The sequence below is a fragment of the Podarcis cretensis genome (assembly GCF_951804945.1).
Source record: "Podarcis cretensis genome assembly, chromosome: 2".
In the NCBI taxonomy this organism is placed as follows: Eukaryota; Metazoa; Chordata; class Lepidosauria; order Squamata; family Lacertidae; genus Podarcis; species Podarcis cretensis.
In genome coordinates this window covers 90,629,362-90,645,024 of record NC_137171.1, presented here as the reverse complement: position 1 = coordinate 90,645,024, position 15,663 = coordinate 90,629,362, and positions in this window count along the sequence as shown.

The window sequence follows — 15,663 nt, the reverse complement described above, 5'->3', positions numbered from 1 at the left end:
AAATTCTCAATAGTATTTTTGCTTAATCTTTGCCTCTGCAATATAGTAGGGAAATCAAAGCACAACGGTGGTATTGCAAAACACTATAGGAATTTGGTCCTGTGATGAAGATTGGTTATTTCACCAGTTTTGTTTGTCCATTCCTTCATCAGATCAGACCTCAAGGATCAGGCTATCATAGCATAGCCCTGCTCTGCTTTGCAAGGAAAAAAAAATAATCTCTGTGAAAGGATCTCAACTACAAGCACTAGAGCAGACGTCTTTTCAAAGACATTAGAAAGCAGCTACCACTCCACGTAGACAATGCTGGGTTAAACAGATCATTTTTCTGTCTCCATATAAGGGAGCTCCTTGTGTTCTTTCCACCTACACAAAGTTATGTTGCCTGACAAGTCATTTCTAGGTCAAGGCTTGCTGAAGGCTTAGTTAGGGCTTCCACTGTAATGCTGGCTAGTTAAGCAAATAACAGGAGAATTGTGTCTGAGTACTCAGGAACACCTAACACTAGCATTAAAGCCTTTTGTTTTTCCATTGCTTTTAACTGTGAATCGTCATTAGATTTAAGTCAGTCGATGAGTAACCCAACTGTATCTTCATGCTTCTACAACAGCACTGAGCACCTTGATTCAAAGGTAATAAGTATGATAGTAAGAATATAGAGGGATGCAGGTGGCGCTAAAGGTTAAAGCCTCAGCGCCTAGGACTTGCCGATCGAAAGGTTGGCAGTTCGAATCCCTGCGGCAGGGTGCGCTCCCGCTGCTCGGTCCCAGCGCCTGCCAACCTAGCAGTTCGAAAGCACCTCCGGGTGCAAGTAGATAAATAGGGACCGCTTACCGGCGGGAAGGTAAACGGCGTTTCCGTGTGCGGCTCTGGCTCGCCAGAGCAGCGATGTCACGCTGGCCACGTGACCCGGAAGTGTCTCCGGACAGCGCTGGCCCCTGGCCTCTTAAGTGAGATGGGCGCACAACCCCAGAGTCTGTCAAGACTGGCCCGTACGGGCAGGGGTACCTTTACCTTTACCTTTAAGAATATAGAAAGAATCCCACTAGATCAGAGCAAAGTCTGTGTGCCCCAGGAGCCAGCCTCTTCCTTAATCTTGGAGTTGACCTTGTACAACATAGCAGGGAGGAGAATGGGGACAAAACTAGAATTAGTTAGCTCTGCTTGGAATTGGCTCTGGTTCCACCCATTGTTGGCATCCCTGCCTTCTCAATGAGCAATGCCCAGCACAGTGCCTGGGAACAGGTACTGCCCTATGTCTTCTCCTTTAGGTGGGATTCTTATTTATTATTTTTTTTAATATTTATTAAATTTTAGTTTAACAATAAAATACATAGATAATAACACAGTCTTTTCCAATATCCACATTTCATACTCATCTTTGGACTTCCTCACAACCCTTGTTCCTGCTTTCTAAACTCATAAATTTTACCAGCAAATTATTAACTTAGTTTAATTCATATAATATAATTTTCCAATATTAATATCTCAAATTTTGGGATTTAACATACTCTTATTGAAACTTAATCATAAAATGTTACTTATCCAAAATCTATCTTTTCGTCTTCCAATTAAATTTAAATTTCTATTCTTTATACCTAGTTTGTTGAAGCCATGTTTTTGCTAATCTTACATCTTTCTTAACATTCATACAATTTACAATATTTTTGTAGATAGTCCTTAAATTTCTTCCAGTCTTCCTCCACCTAGGTGGGATTCTTAAACCACCATTTGCCAGCAGCCATGCTTTACATTCAGGAATAGACAAGCTTCCCCAGCTGTAAGAATAGGTCTGTGTCATGCAAGTCTACTCGGTATCATTTTTAAATTTATCTGTTGCTATTTTTTGTGTTGCTTTTATTACATTTTGTGTATCACCTTGAGATGTGTGGGTAAAGTGATTAATATAGAAACTAACAAATAACAACAACAACATACATACATACATACAGTCAATTGGCCCTGTTAAGACATTTAATTCACAGGACTGCAGTCTTCAGTTGAGTGAATAAAGTCCTTGTGGCTACTTAGCCCTGGCTTAATTGCTCAGTAATAATAATAATAAATTATTTATACCCCACCCATCTGGCTGGGTTTCCCCAGCCACTCTGGGTGGCTCCCAACAAAATATCAATAATAAATAAAGAAAGAAAGAAAGAAAGAAAGAAAGTCCCTAAACAGGGCTGTCTTCAGATGTCTTCTATAAGTCACATATTTGTTTATTTCCTTGACATCTGATGGGAGGGAGTTCCACAGGGTGGGCGCCACTACCAAGAAGGCCCTCTGCCTGGGACCCTGTAACTTCACTTCTCGCAGCAAGGGGAGAGCCAGAAGGCCCTCAGCGCTGGATCTCAGTGTCCAGGCTGAACAATGGGGTGGAGATGCTCTTTCAGGTATACTGGGTCAAGGCCATTTACTGCTTTAAAGGTCAGCAGCAACACTGAGTTGTGCTCAGAAATGTACTGGGAGTTTAAAACTTTCAGCATTTGTTTTTGAGAGTGAAAACTTTCTTTTAATCACCTTTGCAACGTCCATCAATCAAAGCTCCGACGTGATGGACTTATCATACAGCAATAAGGAAAAGTGGTGGTTGGAGTGTTCCCCATGGACACTGGAAGACACTAGAATCATCCTCAGAAGAGAGATATAAAAAGTAAAAATAAAGGGACCCCTGACCGTTAGGTCCGGTCGCGGACAACTCTGGGGAGAGATATAGGAGTCATAAAAACAGTGGTCTTATTTAATCTCTACAAGTGCTGTTCTTGAAAGATCTGTAACTGTTTCCCTCATTGGACTGGCTACTCTTTTAAGGCCAGTGAAGACACCTTCCTTTCTGTGTGTCTTTATAGCACTTTTTACACTCCATTCTGGAGCCTCCAGATCTTACAACCATAAAAGGTGGTGTGGATTAGTCTGCCAATCCAGACAGCTGGCCATATGAACAGTTCATACAGCCAGCCTGTGACTTCAACCAGAGAGACTGCCAAAAAAAAAAAAAAAAAAAAGATTATTTAGGAAGTGTTTCAAACTATTTCTTCAGATAATATTATTCTAATGTATGGAGTACAGCATATAGACGCATATGGCAGGAAGTGTTCATTGTGGAAGCAATATATGAAGCTAGTTATTTTGTTTAGTTTAGTTAAATGGAAAATATTTGTATTTTAGAACTTGTTTTATGGTTTTAATTGCCTATGGGGGCCTAAACTGTGGCTGGAGAAACCGAGCCAGATAGGCGGGGTATAAATAATAACAATAGTAATAATTTTATTTATTATTATTATTTATTACTAAAATGCAGTGCATTAAGTACTTTTAAATATGTAGGGCTTGTTCACACTTCCACTTGTCCTGTGCCTAGAAAGCATGGGTCTGAGCTGTTTTCCTTTTACCCCGCTCCTTTCCTAGGGAAAACCCACTCTTTAGCGATAAGTTGGAACAAATGACAATCTGCAGAATACCTGAATTGCTGTTTGCTCCAATTGAGCCCTAAAGAGCAATTTCCCTTAGTGGAAAGCCACAGGACAAAGGGAAGTTTTTAAGCCCCTTTTTAAAGCAAAACATAAAAATAAGGAATGCTTATTATATAAAATCAGATCAAAGAATAATTTTTTATTAACTGACCAATCACATCAAATCAAACCAAATTACATAAATTCCAAATTACACAGCCGAATTTTAAATTTTTGTTGGGGGTACCCATATTTCAAGTTCCGAAGGGGATCCAATCAACTTCTTGCTTCTTGCTGCTGTTTTAATGTCCACAAATCTAACCATATGATGTTCACAGTACTATCCAGTCCTTTCTTATTGTTTTTCCACATCTCTTGTTCTTATTTTCATATATTTTTCCTTTCTCTTTGTGACCTCTGATAGTCTCCACAAGCTGGTTAAAACAGTTTGTAATCCTGCGTGGATATTTTTTATTATTATTATCCAGACGTTTTCCATATAACATCACTTCCATACATCAAAACAGTCTTAGCGTCATTAATCTTCACCAATCTGCCTCCTTTCTCAAAACCTCTGAGGAGATTCACCAGGAATGCAGTCTGAAAACAAGTCCGTTCCTCCTCCCGGCTATAAATCCTTTGGCAAGATGGCGACTCTGAATTAATTGCTGCGTCATTCCAAAAGCTCTTATTGCTTCTCAATCTCCATAAAGCATACTTATGGTTAAAGTTTATCTCCACACAGACCTTAGATCATCCTGCTTGGGTCAGTTCAACCGATGGTTCTAATGAGGAGGGGTTCTTAGTAAATCACATAGAAGGAAAGTAAAAAAGGTTCCCCCCCCCCATTCAGTCCCGTTGCCAACATACCCAGCCTTTGGTGTATCTTCATCGTAAAATATTCCTGTTTCTCCAACCCGTCGTCTTCTTTCGCAGAGGTCACTTAAATTAGCAGACTTCACTCCCCTTCTTCACTTGAAATATGCGCATTTTCTTCTTTTGTAATTAATTATTCCAAATTGCTGCAGCTAGTGCGCGATCAGAGACAGCGTCCAGGAGAGCCGAGGTCCACACGGGGGCATTCTGCCTAGTGCCCTCACCCCCTTCTTTCGAATTTGGGCACAGCAGGCAAGGGCAGTGTTCCCCATTTCCTTGGGGCAACAAGGGAGGCTGCCTACTCCCATAATAGCCTCTTAATTACCCCGTGTGGGTCGGAGAGATGGCATTGTTGGCCATCTTCCAATGCGCCCCTAGTGGCCCCCCAAAATCAGATCAGTCTTCCATCTAGGATAGCACCAGCTATCCTGACTTAGAGGCTCTACATCAGGGATGGAAAACTTCAGTCCTCCAGATGCTGTTGGAATACAACTCCCACAATTCCTGACCATTGGCTATCTTGGCTAGGGCTGATGGGAGCTGAAGTCCAACAACATCAGTAGGTTCACAGATTCTCCATCCCTGCCCTAAACAGATTGAGGCTTGATCATGAAGCACTACCAAGTACATTAGTTTTTCCACTGAGCTATGCTCCTAGTAAATTAGAAAAATATAGAGGAAACTTGTTATGTCGATCAAATTATCTTATATTTTGTTTTGTTTTTTTTTAATTAATTTTTATTAGTTTTCCAATATAATCATACAATCCAAATTTTAACCAATTTTCACAAAATACACTTTTTGGTCTTCCTTCAGCTTCTCTGGTAATCATCCATATTTACCCTTCGATACACATTCCTTTAATTGCATTGCCATCAGTCTTCCCTCCCTTTTCTATTTTCTTTCAACAATACCTCTTAAAGTTTTACAGTGCTTCTTGAAACCCCACTAACGTTGTTTGCACCTCACATATATTTTTCAGATAGTCAACGAATTTCCCCCCGTCCTCAATGAACTTTTGATTTCGAGCATATCTTATTTTCCCAGTCAGTTTGTCCAGTTCCGCATAGTCAGTCAATTTCATTCTCCATTCTTGAATCGTCGGTATTTCCTCTTGTTTCCATTCTTGCTGCTGTAACTGCATACTGGAAAAGTTTGCAGTCTTTTCTTCTTATTTCTTTTCCTGTAATCCCTAAAAGAAAAGCTTCTGGTTTCTTAACAAAGGTGTATTTTAACATCTTTTTCAATTCATTATATATTGCTTCCCAGAAACTCTTTACTTTCTTACATTCCCACCACATATGGTAGAATGTTCCCTCTTTTTCTTTACATTTCCAACACTTATTACATGTTTTATACATTTTTGCCAATTTTGCCGGTGTAATATACCATCTATAAAACATTTTCATTACATTTTCCTTCAACCCCATGCATGCAGTAAATTTTGGGTTTTCCTTCCATAATTTTTCCCAATCTTCAAATTGAATATTGTATCCAAAATCTTTGGCCCACTGAATCATTACCGACTTAACCTCTTCATCTTTCGTAAACCATTCTAACAATATCTTATACATTTTTGACAGAGTTTTATATTCATTATTTATTATCTCTGTTTGGAACTTTGAATCTTTTTCTGCATATCCACTTTCCTTTATATCTTTTTTAAGCATTTCATTTACCTGGAAGTAATGCAACCAGTCGTACACATAATCTTTAACATACTCATATGGTTTTAGTTTCCATTTTTCTCCTTCTTTAGTTATTAATTCTCTGTATGTGGCCCATTTCCCTCTCATGTTAATTAAATTATCTTATATTTTGTTTTGGAAAAGACAAAATAATTTGTTCTCTCTGAAGGCATTTGTCCAGTTTTGAGATAGTGATAGACTTTTTACAGAACTGTCCTATATGCAAATTCCACAGGCACAGCAAATGCATATCTCATTTTCCTGCCCCAGCATAATTAGAGTTTAGAATTGCTCTGTCTTAACCCGAGGTATCACTGTAAAGGCATTTGCTGAGGTGAGGACACCAGCATCAGATTCTCCAGCTAACAAGCAAGCTCTACTGTAGTCCTGAATTTGATTTCTTTTGGCAGTCCAGTCGCCAGACTCAGTCCATGTCTCCCCCGCCCCCACCCCATCTGAAGCATAATATCCAAGGCCCATCCACTTCCTCAAAGATTTGTGACTATTTTACCAGGAAAGCAAAATAAATATGAAGGCAATAACATTGCTGTTATATAATCTCGGCGAGCCTGGCTGCTCTTCAGACATCACTAAAAATAAAGCAGCAGCATCTGGAAAACCTGTTACTCTATGAATCAGTGGTCTTGACTAAATATATTAGTTTTTGAACCAGGGAAAGAAAGGGACACTTTGCATCACTTACCAAGCAGACATTTTTTTAAAAAAAAGGAGTGTGGGAGGAGAGAAAAGCATCTCGTTGTAAAAATAAATACTTTACAGCTTCAAGGTATAAGGAAGCCAATGGTAGCTATAGCAACATGGTCACTCCAGTAAGGCTAATACAGATTACTTCCAGGGCAGTAGCCTTGATTATGCTCAAGAAGCAGAGGTAATGCTAGCTCCAAGTGAGTCCTAAATGAAGGAGAATTCATGAAGCTCTGGCTGGCAAGCATTGTATATGACTTCAGAAAGTAAGTATTCATGATATGCAGATCATGCACACTTTAGAGAACGAGGCAAACATTACTTGAGTTACTTGCATGGATAACCACACATGCCTGAAGCGCTCCATCTCCTTCTGACACTAGAAGAGAGAAGAGTTTGAATTTGATATTCCGCTTTATCACTACCCAAAGGGGTCTCAAAGCGGCTAACATTCTTCTTTCCCTTCCTCCCCCACAACAAACACTCTGTGAGGTGAGTGGGGCTGAGAGACTTCAAAGAAGTGTGACTAGCCCAAGGTCACCCAGCAGCTGCATGTGGAGCAGCAGGGACGCGAACCCGGTTCACCAGATTACGAGTCCACCGCTCTTAATCACTACACCACACTGGCTCTCTTAGGAAAGTATGCTAAGACTGAAGCACACAGGAGAACCCCGTCATAAAACAGACGACGAAGACACATATCTTTGATCAATCCATTCAGGTTCTAATGCAAGCATTAATGACGACATTATTATTGCTCCCACTTGACGGAAGATAATAAGCTGGAACGGAAGAACCTTGATTTTTCCTGATTCGCGGTTCCAGTCACAGAGCCCGCCTCCCCGTGCAATGGCTAGACTGTGCTGAAGGTGCACTGCGCAGTTGGATTTCAAGCGTCACTAGTGAACCAGAGTGGAAACATCCGATCCACAGCCCACCAGTCTGCCCACTAGAGGATCCCTGATTGGCCAGTTCAAATTAATGCTTTTGGCGGGAAATTCTGTCCTGCAATGCAGTTGGCTGGATAGAGTCTCAGCAGGCCATGCTCGTGCATCTTTGCTGCTGGGGATGGTGACTGTCCCACAATGGCCCACAACTGCCACACACCTGGAATCAGGTAAGTGGCCAGTCTTTCACATGCATAGATATTCAGGCAGTGCACAACCCCCCAGTGTGACCATGTTTCACAGTGTCTTGCAAAGGGTTAACTCCAAATTGTGATATATATATATATGTGTGTGTGTGTGTGTGTGTGTGTGTGTGTGTGTGCATGTATCTCAATTGATTGCCCTGGATGATTACTGCAAACTTGTGGTCTGGCAACTGAATATATATGCACCAGATGACTCAGTGGGAAAGAACACCATGTTTGAGGTGATATAAAAGTTCCTATACATGGAATGTATAGCTGTGACTAGGGATGGGGGAAGAAATTTGCTTCACATATATATATATTATTATTATTATTATTATTATTATTATTATTTATATACCACCCTATACCCAGAGGTCTCAGGGTGGTTCACAGAACAAAATCAAAATACAAAAGCACAAAATACATAAACAAAATAAAAAATAACCCAATAACCCCCCCAAAAAAAACCCATATTTTACAAGGGCGTAGGATTTTAATGTGAACCTACCTAATATGAACTTTTTGAATCAATATGCAAAGTGAAATTTTAGAAATTTTAAAATTCACACTTTTCCAAATTTTGCAGTGCAGGTCTCCAGCCAAATGATGTCAATAAAATGCCTATATAAGGCGACAGTATATTTAAAATGCATATATATTTGTGAAAATAACATACATATATTGGAAAAAATGCTTGCAAAAATGTGTACATTAGGCAAAACTATAAATAAAATGTGTCTTTTAAGTGAAATGCATATTGAAATTATGCTGGACCTTTCTGAGGACCTTTTTAAAAAATAAAAAACAACTGATGCAGAAATATGATGAAGCAAACAAGACTGGAAAAATAAAGAACCAAGAAAAACGGAAAACAACAGGTTTGACCATTCCTACCTGAGACAGCTCACTGCTGCACACAAGTCATCACTTAGCAGTCAACCTACCTACAGGAATATGCATTTGTGAATCCACCCTGTTCTACAGCACAGTCATTACAGTCAATATTCATGGAGGGCTAGTTTGCCATTTCTCCACTTTCAATCATCTTGGAGAAAAGAGGAACAAGTCCAGTGCTCCCCCCTCCCCCTTGTTCACTTCGAGTTATTCAAGCATCTAGCCACAGGCCCTGCAATCACTGCACAGCAATCTCCAAATAAAAAGGCATTTAATGAATAATACTCTGTTTTGTAGCACACTTCTGTGATTAAAAACCTTTCCTGCTGAAGTGCATCTGCTTAACATGCTACCCCCTTTGGAGAAAAGACCACTATTTTGACTGTTCTCCCATCATGTTTGCAGTCTGTTCTATGCTCTGTGTCTTCTCAGTCGCCTGATTTTTTAATTCCTCCCCACTCTCTGCAGTTGTCCCATCCTCTCATGAGAATCTGCTAACATTCAGAAGTCAGAGTTTGCTTACTTACTTGTGTCTGACAACTGGCTGGTGGACACAGCAATGCGAAACAGGGAACTTTCCAAAACTCTTGAGGTCACACATATACAATTTTAGGAAAATGGGAGGCTCCTGCAAAATTTCCATGATAGTTTGCAGGGCTATGATGTTATGGAATAAGGGATGATGTCTTCAGATCATGAAGGGAGAGCTGGCATCATTTGTGAGGTACTCCACTGCTTACCTTCTAAAATGATAAGATGCTGGGGTTCTAAAACCTCTGCAAAGCACACCCTCTGCTTTGGAAGCCTCCAATTCTCTAAAGTTGTCTTGCTGATTACAGTTCTTCAAAGCCAAAGTGGATAAAACATTAGAAGATCTCTGATATTGCTTTTTAAAAACAATAGAAGTCATAAGGAATCCTGCAGGGCAAGAGTGAAATTTGATTGGCACTGTGACACTGAAAAGGAGCAAACCATTTTCCCCATTCTGTTTTTCTGATTAAAACAATACCACCAGCCAATGCGCTATTTGCTCTATGGGGCAAAGTATACAGGTACCACATTAGTTAGGCTAAAGTATCCTAAATATAGGGACGCGGGTGGCACTGTGGGTTAAACCACAGAGCCTAGTACTTGCTGATCAGAAGGTTGGCAGTTCGAATCCCTGCGAGGGGGTGAGCTCCTGTTGCTCGGTCCCCGCTCCTGCCAACCTAGCAGTTCGAAAGCACATCAAAGTGCAAGTAGATAAATAGGTACTGCTCTGGCAGGAAGGTAAACGGCGTTTCCGTGCACTGCTCTGGTTCGCCAGAAGCGGCTTAGTCATGCTGGTCACATGACCTAGAAGCTATACGCCGGCTTCCTCGGCCAATAAAGCGAGATGAGCACTGCAACCCCAGAGTCAGCCACGACTGGACCTAATGGTCAGGGGTCCCTTTACCTTTACCTATCCTAAATATATTTAAAATCACTCTCTTATTTATTACTTCTAAACATGGTAGCTAAGGCTTGACATTGGAAGAGGTTCCAGCTAAACTTCAGTGAGTCCTGGCACAAACTTTTGAGTTTATCTGATTTTGCAAAATGTTCTGTGATTGCCTAATTGTATTTTTTCTTTTCTTTGAAGAGTGCTATAGAAATGAATTAATCGAATGGACAAAAATCCATAAGGAATTTGCACAGGCAGGATTGCGGAAGACTAATTACCATGGTTATGTGAAAACTAATCCTGAACTGAGAGATGGAGGTGCCATTAATATTAGCAAAGATAATTACTGTGAGTCAGTATCAAAATCTTTCTCACTGTTGAGTCTGTGTTTGGAAGGCTTCCACCTTATTCCTCAGAGAGATATGCTGAGCTCCACATGCCAGTTGAAAAACTGTTTATTAGACTGCAGGCATGTCATGTCTGTTCATTTCATTGCTATTGAATCTCAGGAACAACAGAAGCTGTCGGCAGCTAAGGTCAACCTTCAGTATTTTTCCCAGTTTTGTGGCAGGGAGATTTTCAGCTGCCTTTAACTCTGGTACCATTGAGAGACAAGCACTGTACAATTTGCAAGCTGCATGTGATGTCTCACAAGACCAATTATGTCGCTACAGGAAAAGTATATTTCTTTGTTGATCCTGAAATATTAAATTTTGTCATAAGCACAATCTTGCTATAAGGCTGGGAATAGCTTTTAATCTCCAAGAAGCAATATTCAAAATTAGTTTCTAATCACACAACTTTGGTGTCTCTTGCCTTAATCTGAGCAATCTACCAGTGTGGTGTTTTAAATTAAATTTAGGTATTTAAAATTAGCAAGCAAACCATAGACAGGTGTATCAGAACTATTATTTTAGACAGAACACCTATCTGATATTCCCAAATCCTCATCATTTTGTTCCTCTGATGAAGGGATGGGGAACCTCTGGAAGTTGAACTAAACATCCTATCATCCCTGACCACTGGCCATCTTGAAGGCCAAAAAACCCCCATACCTGCTCTAAGGCCAATGTTCTGACAGGATAGGTCTGAAAACTAATCAATCTCATGTTTTTTATTGTGCAGTAGAACTGTAAATGAAAGCTGGACCATAAAGAAGGCTGATCGCTAAAGAATTGATGCTTTTGAATAATGGTGCTGGAGGAGACTCTTGACTGGACTGCAAGAAGATCAAACCTATCCATTCTTAAGGAAATCAGCCCTGAGTGCTCACTGGAAGCTGAGGCTCCAGTATTCTGGCCACCTCAAGAGAAGAGAAGACTCCCTGGAAAAAACCCTGATGTTGGGAAAGATTGAGGGCACAAGGAGAAGGGGATGACAGAGGACAAGATGGTTGGACAGTGTTCTCGAAGCTACCAGCATGAGTTTGAACAAACTGCGAGAGGCAGTGGAAGACAGGAGTGCCTGGCGTGCTCTGGTCCATGGGGTCACGAAGAGTCGGACACAACTAAAAAACAGCAACAGAACTGTAAGAAGAACCCTCTGTATAGAATTCAGAGTCAATCTAGTTCATAACTCTATTTTTGTAGTATGTATGTAACCCACTGAGGTTTTTTTTTAATGTGGAGTTGTTTATAAATTCTTAAACAAAATAAAAATAACCTGTGTCTTCCACATTGTCCAGCCAAGTTGGTTCCAGAAAATAAAGGCCAGGGCATGAAGAGAACATTCTGCCCCTACTGTCTGCATTCATTTATGTGTGAAATCACAGTAGACTGAATTAGGCACTTCAAATAACAGAACTATTGCTGCCCCATAATATCATGCTGCCTATTTTCTCAGCTCTTTCTTCCCACTTCAGAATAAGACAACAGCCTATTATCTGATGCACTAGTGAGGAAATGCCATAGGTTGTATCCAATGTTCCACAAACAGATTTCTACTCTCCTCCCAATTCCCCAATATCTGCTCCAGAGAGTCCTTCAACCCTTCAGAGCCAATTTTGAGAGCATGTGGGTGGGGCGCTGCAGGGGAGAGGAAGGGAAAGTTCTGTTCCACAGGTGAAAGACACTTGCACTAGTGGAACAGAAATGTTGAATACAGCCCCATGTGCTGAATTACACCACACATTGCCAGGAAGATGTGACAAGTGTCTGCTCTATATGCCATGTAACATATCATCCCACCTTAAGTGATAGGATATTCTAGGTACAACCCAGCAAACTTTTGTCCAAAATACTTGTTTCATGGGGCTCCATATAGGTTTCTTTTAACATTTTCTGGTTTTAACCATAGCGGCCTTCAATACTTTAGCAATAGAGAGGGAGGGTTGCTTAAGTCTTTCCCTTCTGATTTTCCATTCAAAATCACGTAAAGGTAAAGTGACCCCTGACCATTAGGTCTAGTCGTGACTGACTCTGGGGTTGCGGTGCTCATCTCGCTTTATTGGCCGAGGGAGCTGGCATACAGCTTCCGGGTCATGTGGCCAGCATGACTAAGCTGCTTCTGGCGAACCAGCGCAGTGCAAGGAAACGCCGTTTACCTTCCTGCCAGAGCTTTGACATGTTTTTGAACTGGTAGCTTGGCAGGAGCAGGCACCGAGCAACGGGAGCTCACCCCGTCGTGGTGAGGCATCTAATCATAAGCCTGCATTTTTATCAAAGCTTATATGTTTAATCAGGGCCTGTATCTTAAAAAGCTTAAAGATTTTCAAATGTTTTATGCCAGGCAGAAGACAGCTGCCTAAGAACCTTGGCAAAATGTTTTTCTCCTAGACAAGGGGGCCCCCTGATTTATAGCAGAAAACAATTCTCAAAGTCGTAAAAAGGGAATTACAGGCTGACAGCCAAGGTTACACTGACCCTACAAATTAAGGGTTGATAAATAGTAAAATGAGCCATATCTTCTTCCTAAGGTTAAAAAGGCCAAGAGCAAAAGTGAAAAAGACAACTGGCTTCGCTGGAGAAAGAGAGCATTTTTGGGAAGTCTTTTCTAAAGCTGTTTCTTTCTTAAACTAAGATCCTTTTAAGATTTCTTTTCCTTTTAAAAGGTTATTTATGTATTAAATATATTAGCTTAAATATAATTATGCAAAGGATTTAAGAAATGCTAGATTCTTATTTCATATAGTTGTAAGAGTTGTAACTATCCTGAAATTAAGTCAGCCACCAGCCCAACCTCCTGCCAGACAGGAGACGCCATCGAGCACTCCTGATATATGGTTGTCAGGCTTTTTGTTTAGAAACCTTCAAATGAAGGAGATCTCTCAATGTTGATGTGAACTCAAAATCCTTGACATATGTTTAAGATAAAAATTCAAGATTAACCATCTGTTTTGGAAGGCAATAGGGCAAGGAGGGCAAGAGGTGAGCTGGTAATTAAGATTCCTTGTTGAGACACATGTAAGATATATTACTACTTATTTGTCATTTATAGATAGAAGAATATATAGCTTTTTGATTCCCATAAAAGGGCAGGAGGAAATGGGTGTATCTTCTGTGATTGGTTCTAGCAAACAGCCAATAGGAATTTCAACCAGGCTGATTGGACAGAGGCAGCCACAGGAGGAGCAAGGGGGCTGGATTAAGGAAATATAAGTGCTGGCCAGAATGGCAGGAGGCCAGGCCAGAGCTTGGTAACCATATACCACTGTGCCTCATATTTATTTGTCTGACAAATAAATTATTATTTTAATTTCTCTATTGCTGCGTTGAATATTTCATTCCAGCTAAGTGTTAACCACAAGCAGGGTGCTACAGTGGGGATTCAAACCACCAACCTTCTGGTCGGCAAGTCCTAGGCTCTGTGGTTTAACCCACAGCACCACCCGCATCACCAAAACCACATACACATTCCCAAATTGCTTTTCGCTCCATATAGGAAGGGATACAAGCCCCTGGATCTTTTCCCTAGCTGTGAAAAGCAGCTAGAGATGGGACTTTGAACAGAAAATAATCTAGAAGCAAAAGCCTTAAGTAGCCGCTCTCCAGTTCATTTGTCTATTGAAACTCACAGCTTTAGAGAGGGATTTTGGTTTAAAATGACTGCTTGTAATGTGTAGTATTTGCTCTAGTGCTGCAATCCTATACACACTTATTAAGGATGCAATGCTATTTTTACTTAGAAGGAATAAGCCCATTGAACTTGTTCTGAGTAAACACACTTAGGACTGAACAGTAAGGTACCCAGTGGGACTTTTTTGAGGGGAAAACTACATGCAGGCTTAGCACATAGCATGAAGCTACATGTTTTGTTTCACCTTAACTAATAGCACACACATAGGCATCTGATTTTCACTGTGATGGCAGCAAATGGGAGGGAGGCTTTTTCACCCCTCCAATGGGATCACAACAGAGATTCCACAGGCAATAGTACGTTCACAGCGAGAGACAAAACCATCTATCTCTTTTGAGGATATGCTTGGTTGAGAGCAGCACCCCTCTTAACATCTGCAGGCAGTGATCATCCTGCAGGTGATCAATTGCCTATAAAGAGTCGTTCAGAAATGATTAAAATAGCATGGTGTGTGAAGCACAAGAGCTCTTTTTCTCCTGCTCCAGTGCTAGTTCCTTTTTTTGGTATGTTGTTGCTACAGCAACTATGCACCAAGAAAAAAAAGATGACAGAAAGTTATTAAATTTTGTAGCAATTTAATTTTCTCTGGAGGGTTTTCTTTTTCCTTCCTAGGAGAGAATCCTACTCAACTAATCACGTTACAGATTGCAAATGGAAAATATGAGGCACAAATTCCCTCCACTGCTTTCCCCTTCTTCCCTTTAGAATCCAGTTAGACCAGATGAGCCTTGTTCAGAATCCTCCACCGGTTTCAAATATCTTGAGGATTCTCTCTCTCTCTCTCTCTCTCTCTCTCTCTCTCTCTCTGTGTGTGTGTGTGTGTGTGTGTGTGTCCAACCAGTCTTGATACCCAATACTAGAAACAAATCGTGTTTTCATGCGCTTTAGTCTGTGTTAATGAAACTGTTAAAAGTGCAGAATAATGAAACTAGATATTATCGGGTTTGTATCCAATGCTAGTCCTACTTAGAGTGGACCCATTTAAGTTAGTGGACCAGATGAACTTAGGTTCCTCTGAGAAGATCTTAGTTGGATGCAACCCATAGACTCTTTAGTGTTTTTGAGGAGTCAGTCAGGCCTAACAAAGGGCCTGCCAACACCACTTCCATTCTCAGTGTGCAAAAGCCATACAAGAAGGCCAGAAAGCATAAGAAAGGATCCATTCTGCCAATTTCCACCCGTGTTAAGGGTGTCCATTGAGGGTGTGTTTCCTGAGAGCTCCCATGCTCAGCAACTGACATTACCTCTGCCCCCCACTGCTACTTGAATACTTGGAATTGTCCATGTTGGAAGAGCCACATTTTAGATGACTACACACACACACACACACTTTTTCCCTCCACACGAGTTCAAAGCAGCTTACAAATATAAAAGCAAAAATTAAAAGAATGATCCAATTGTTAAAACTCAAATTAT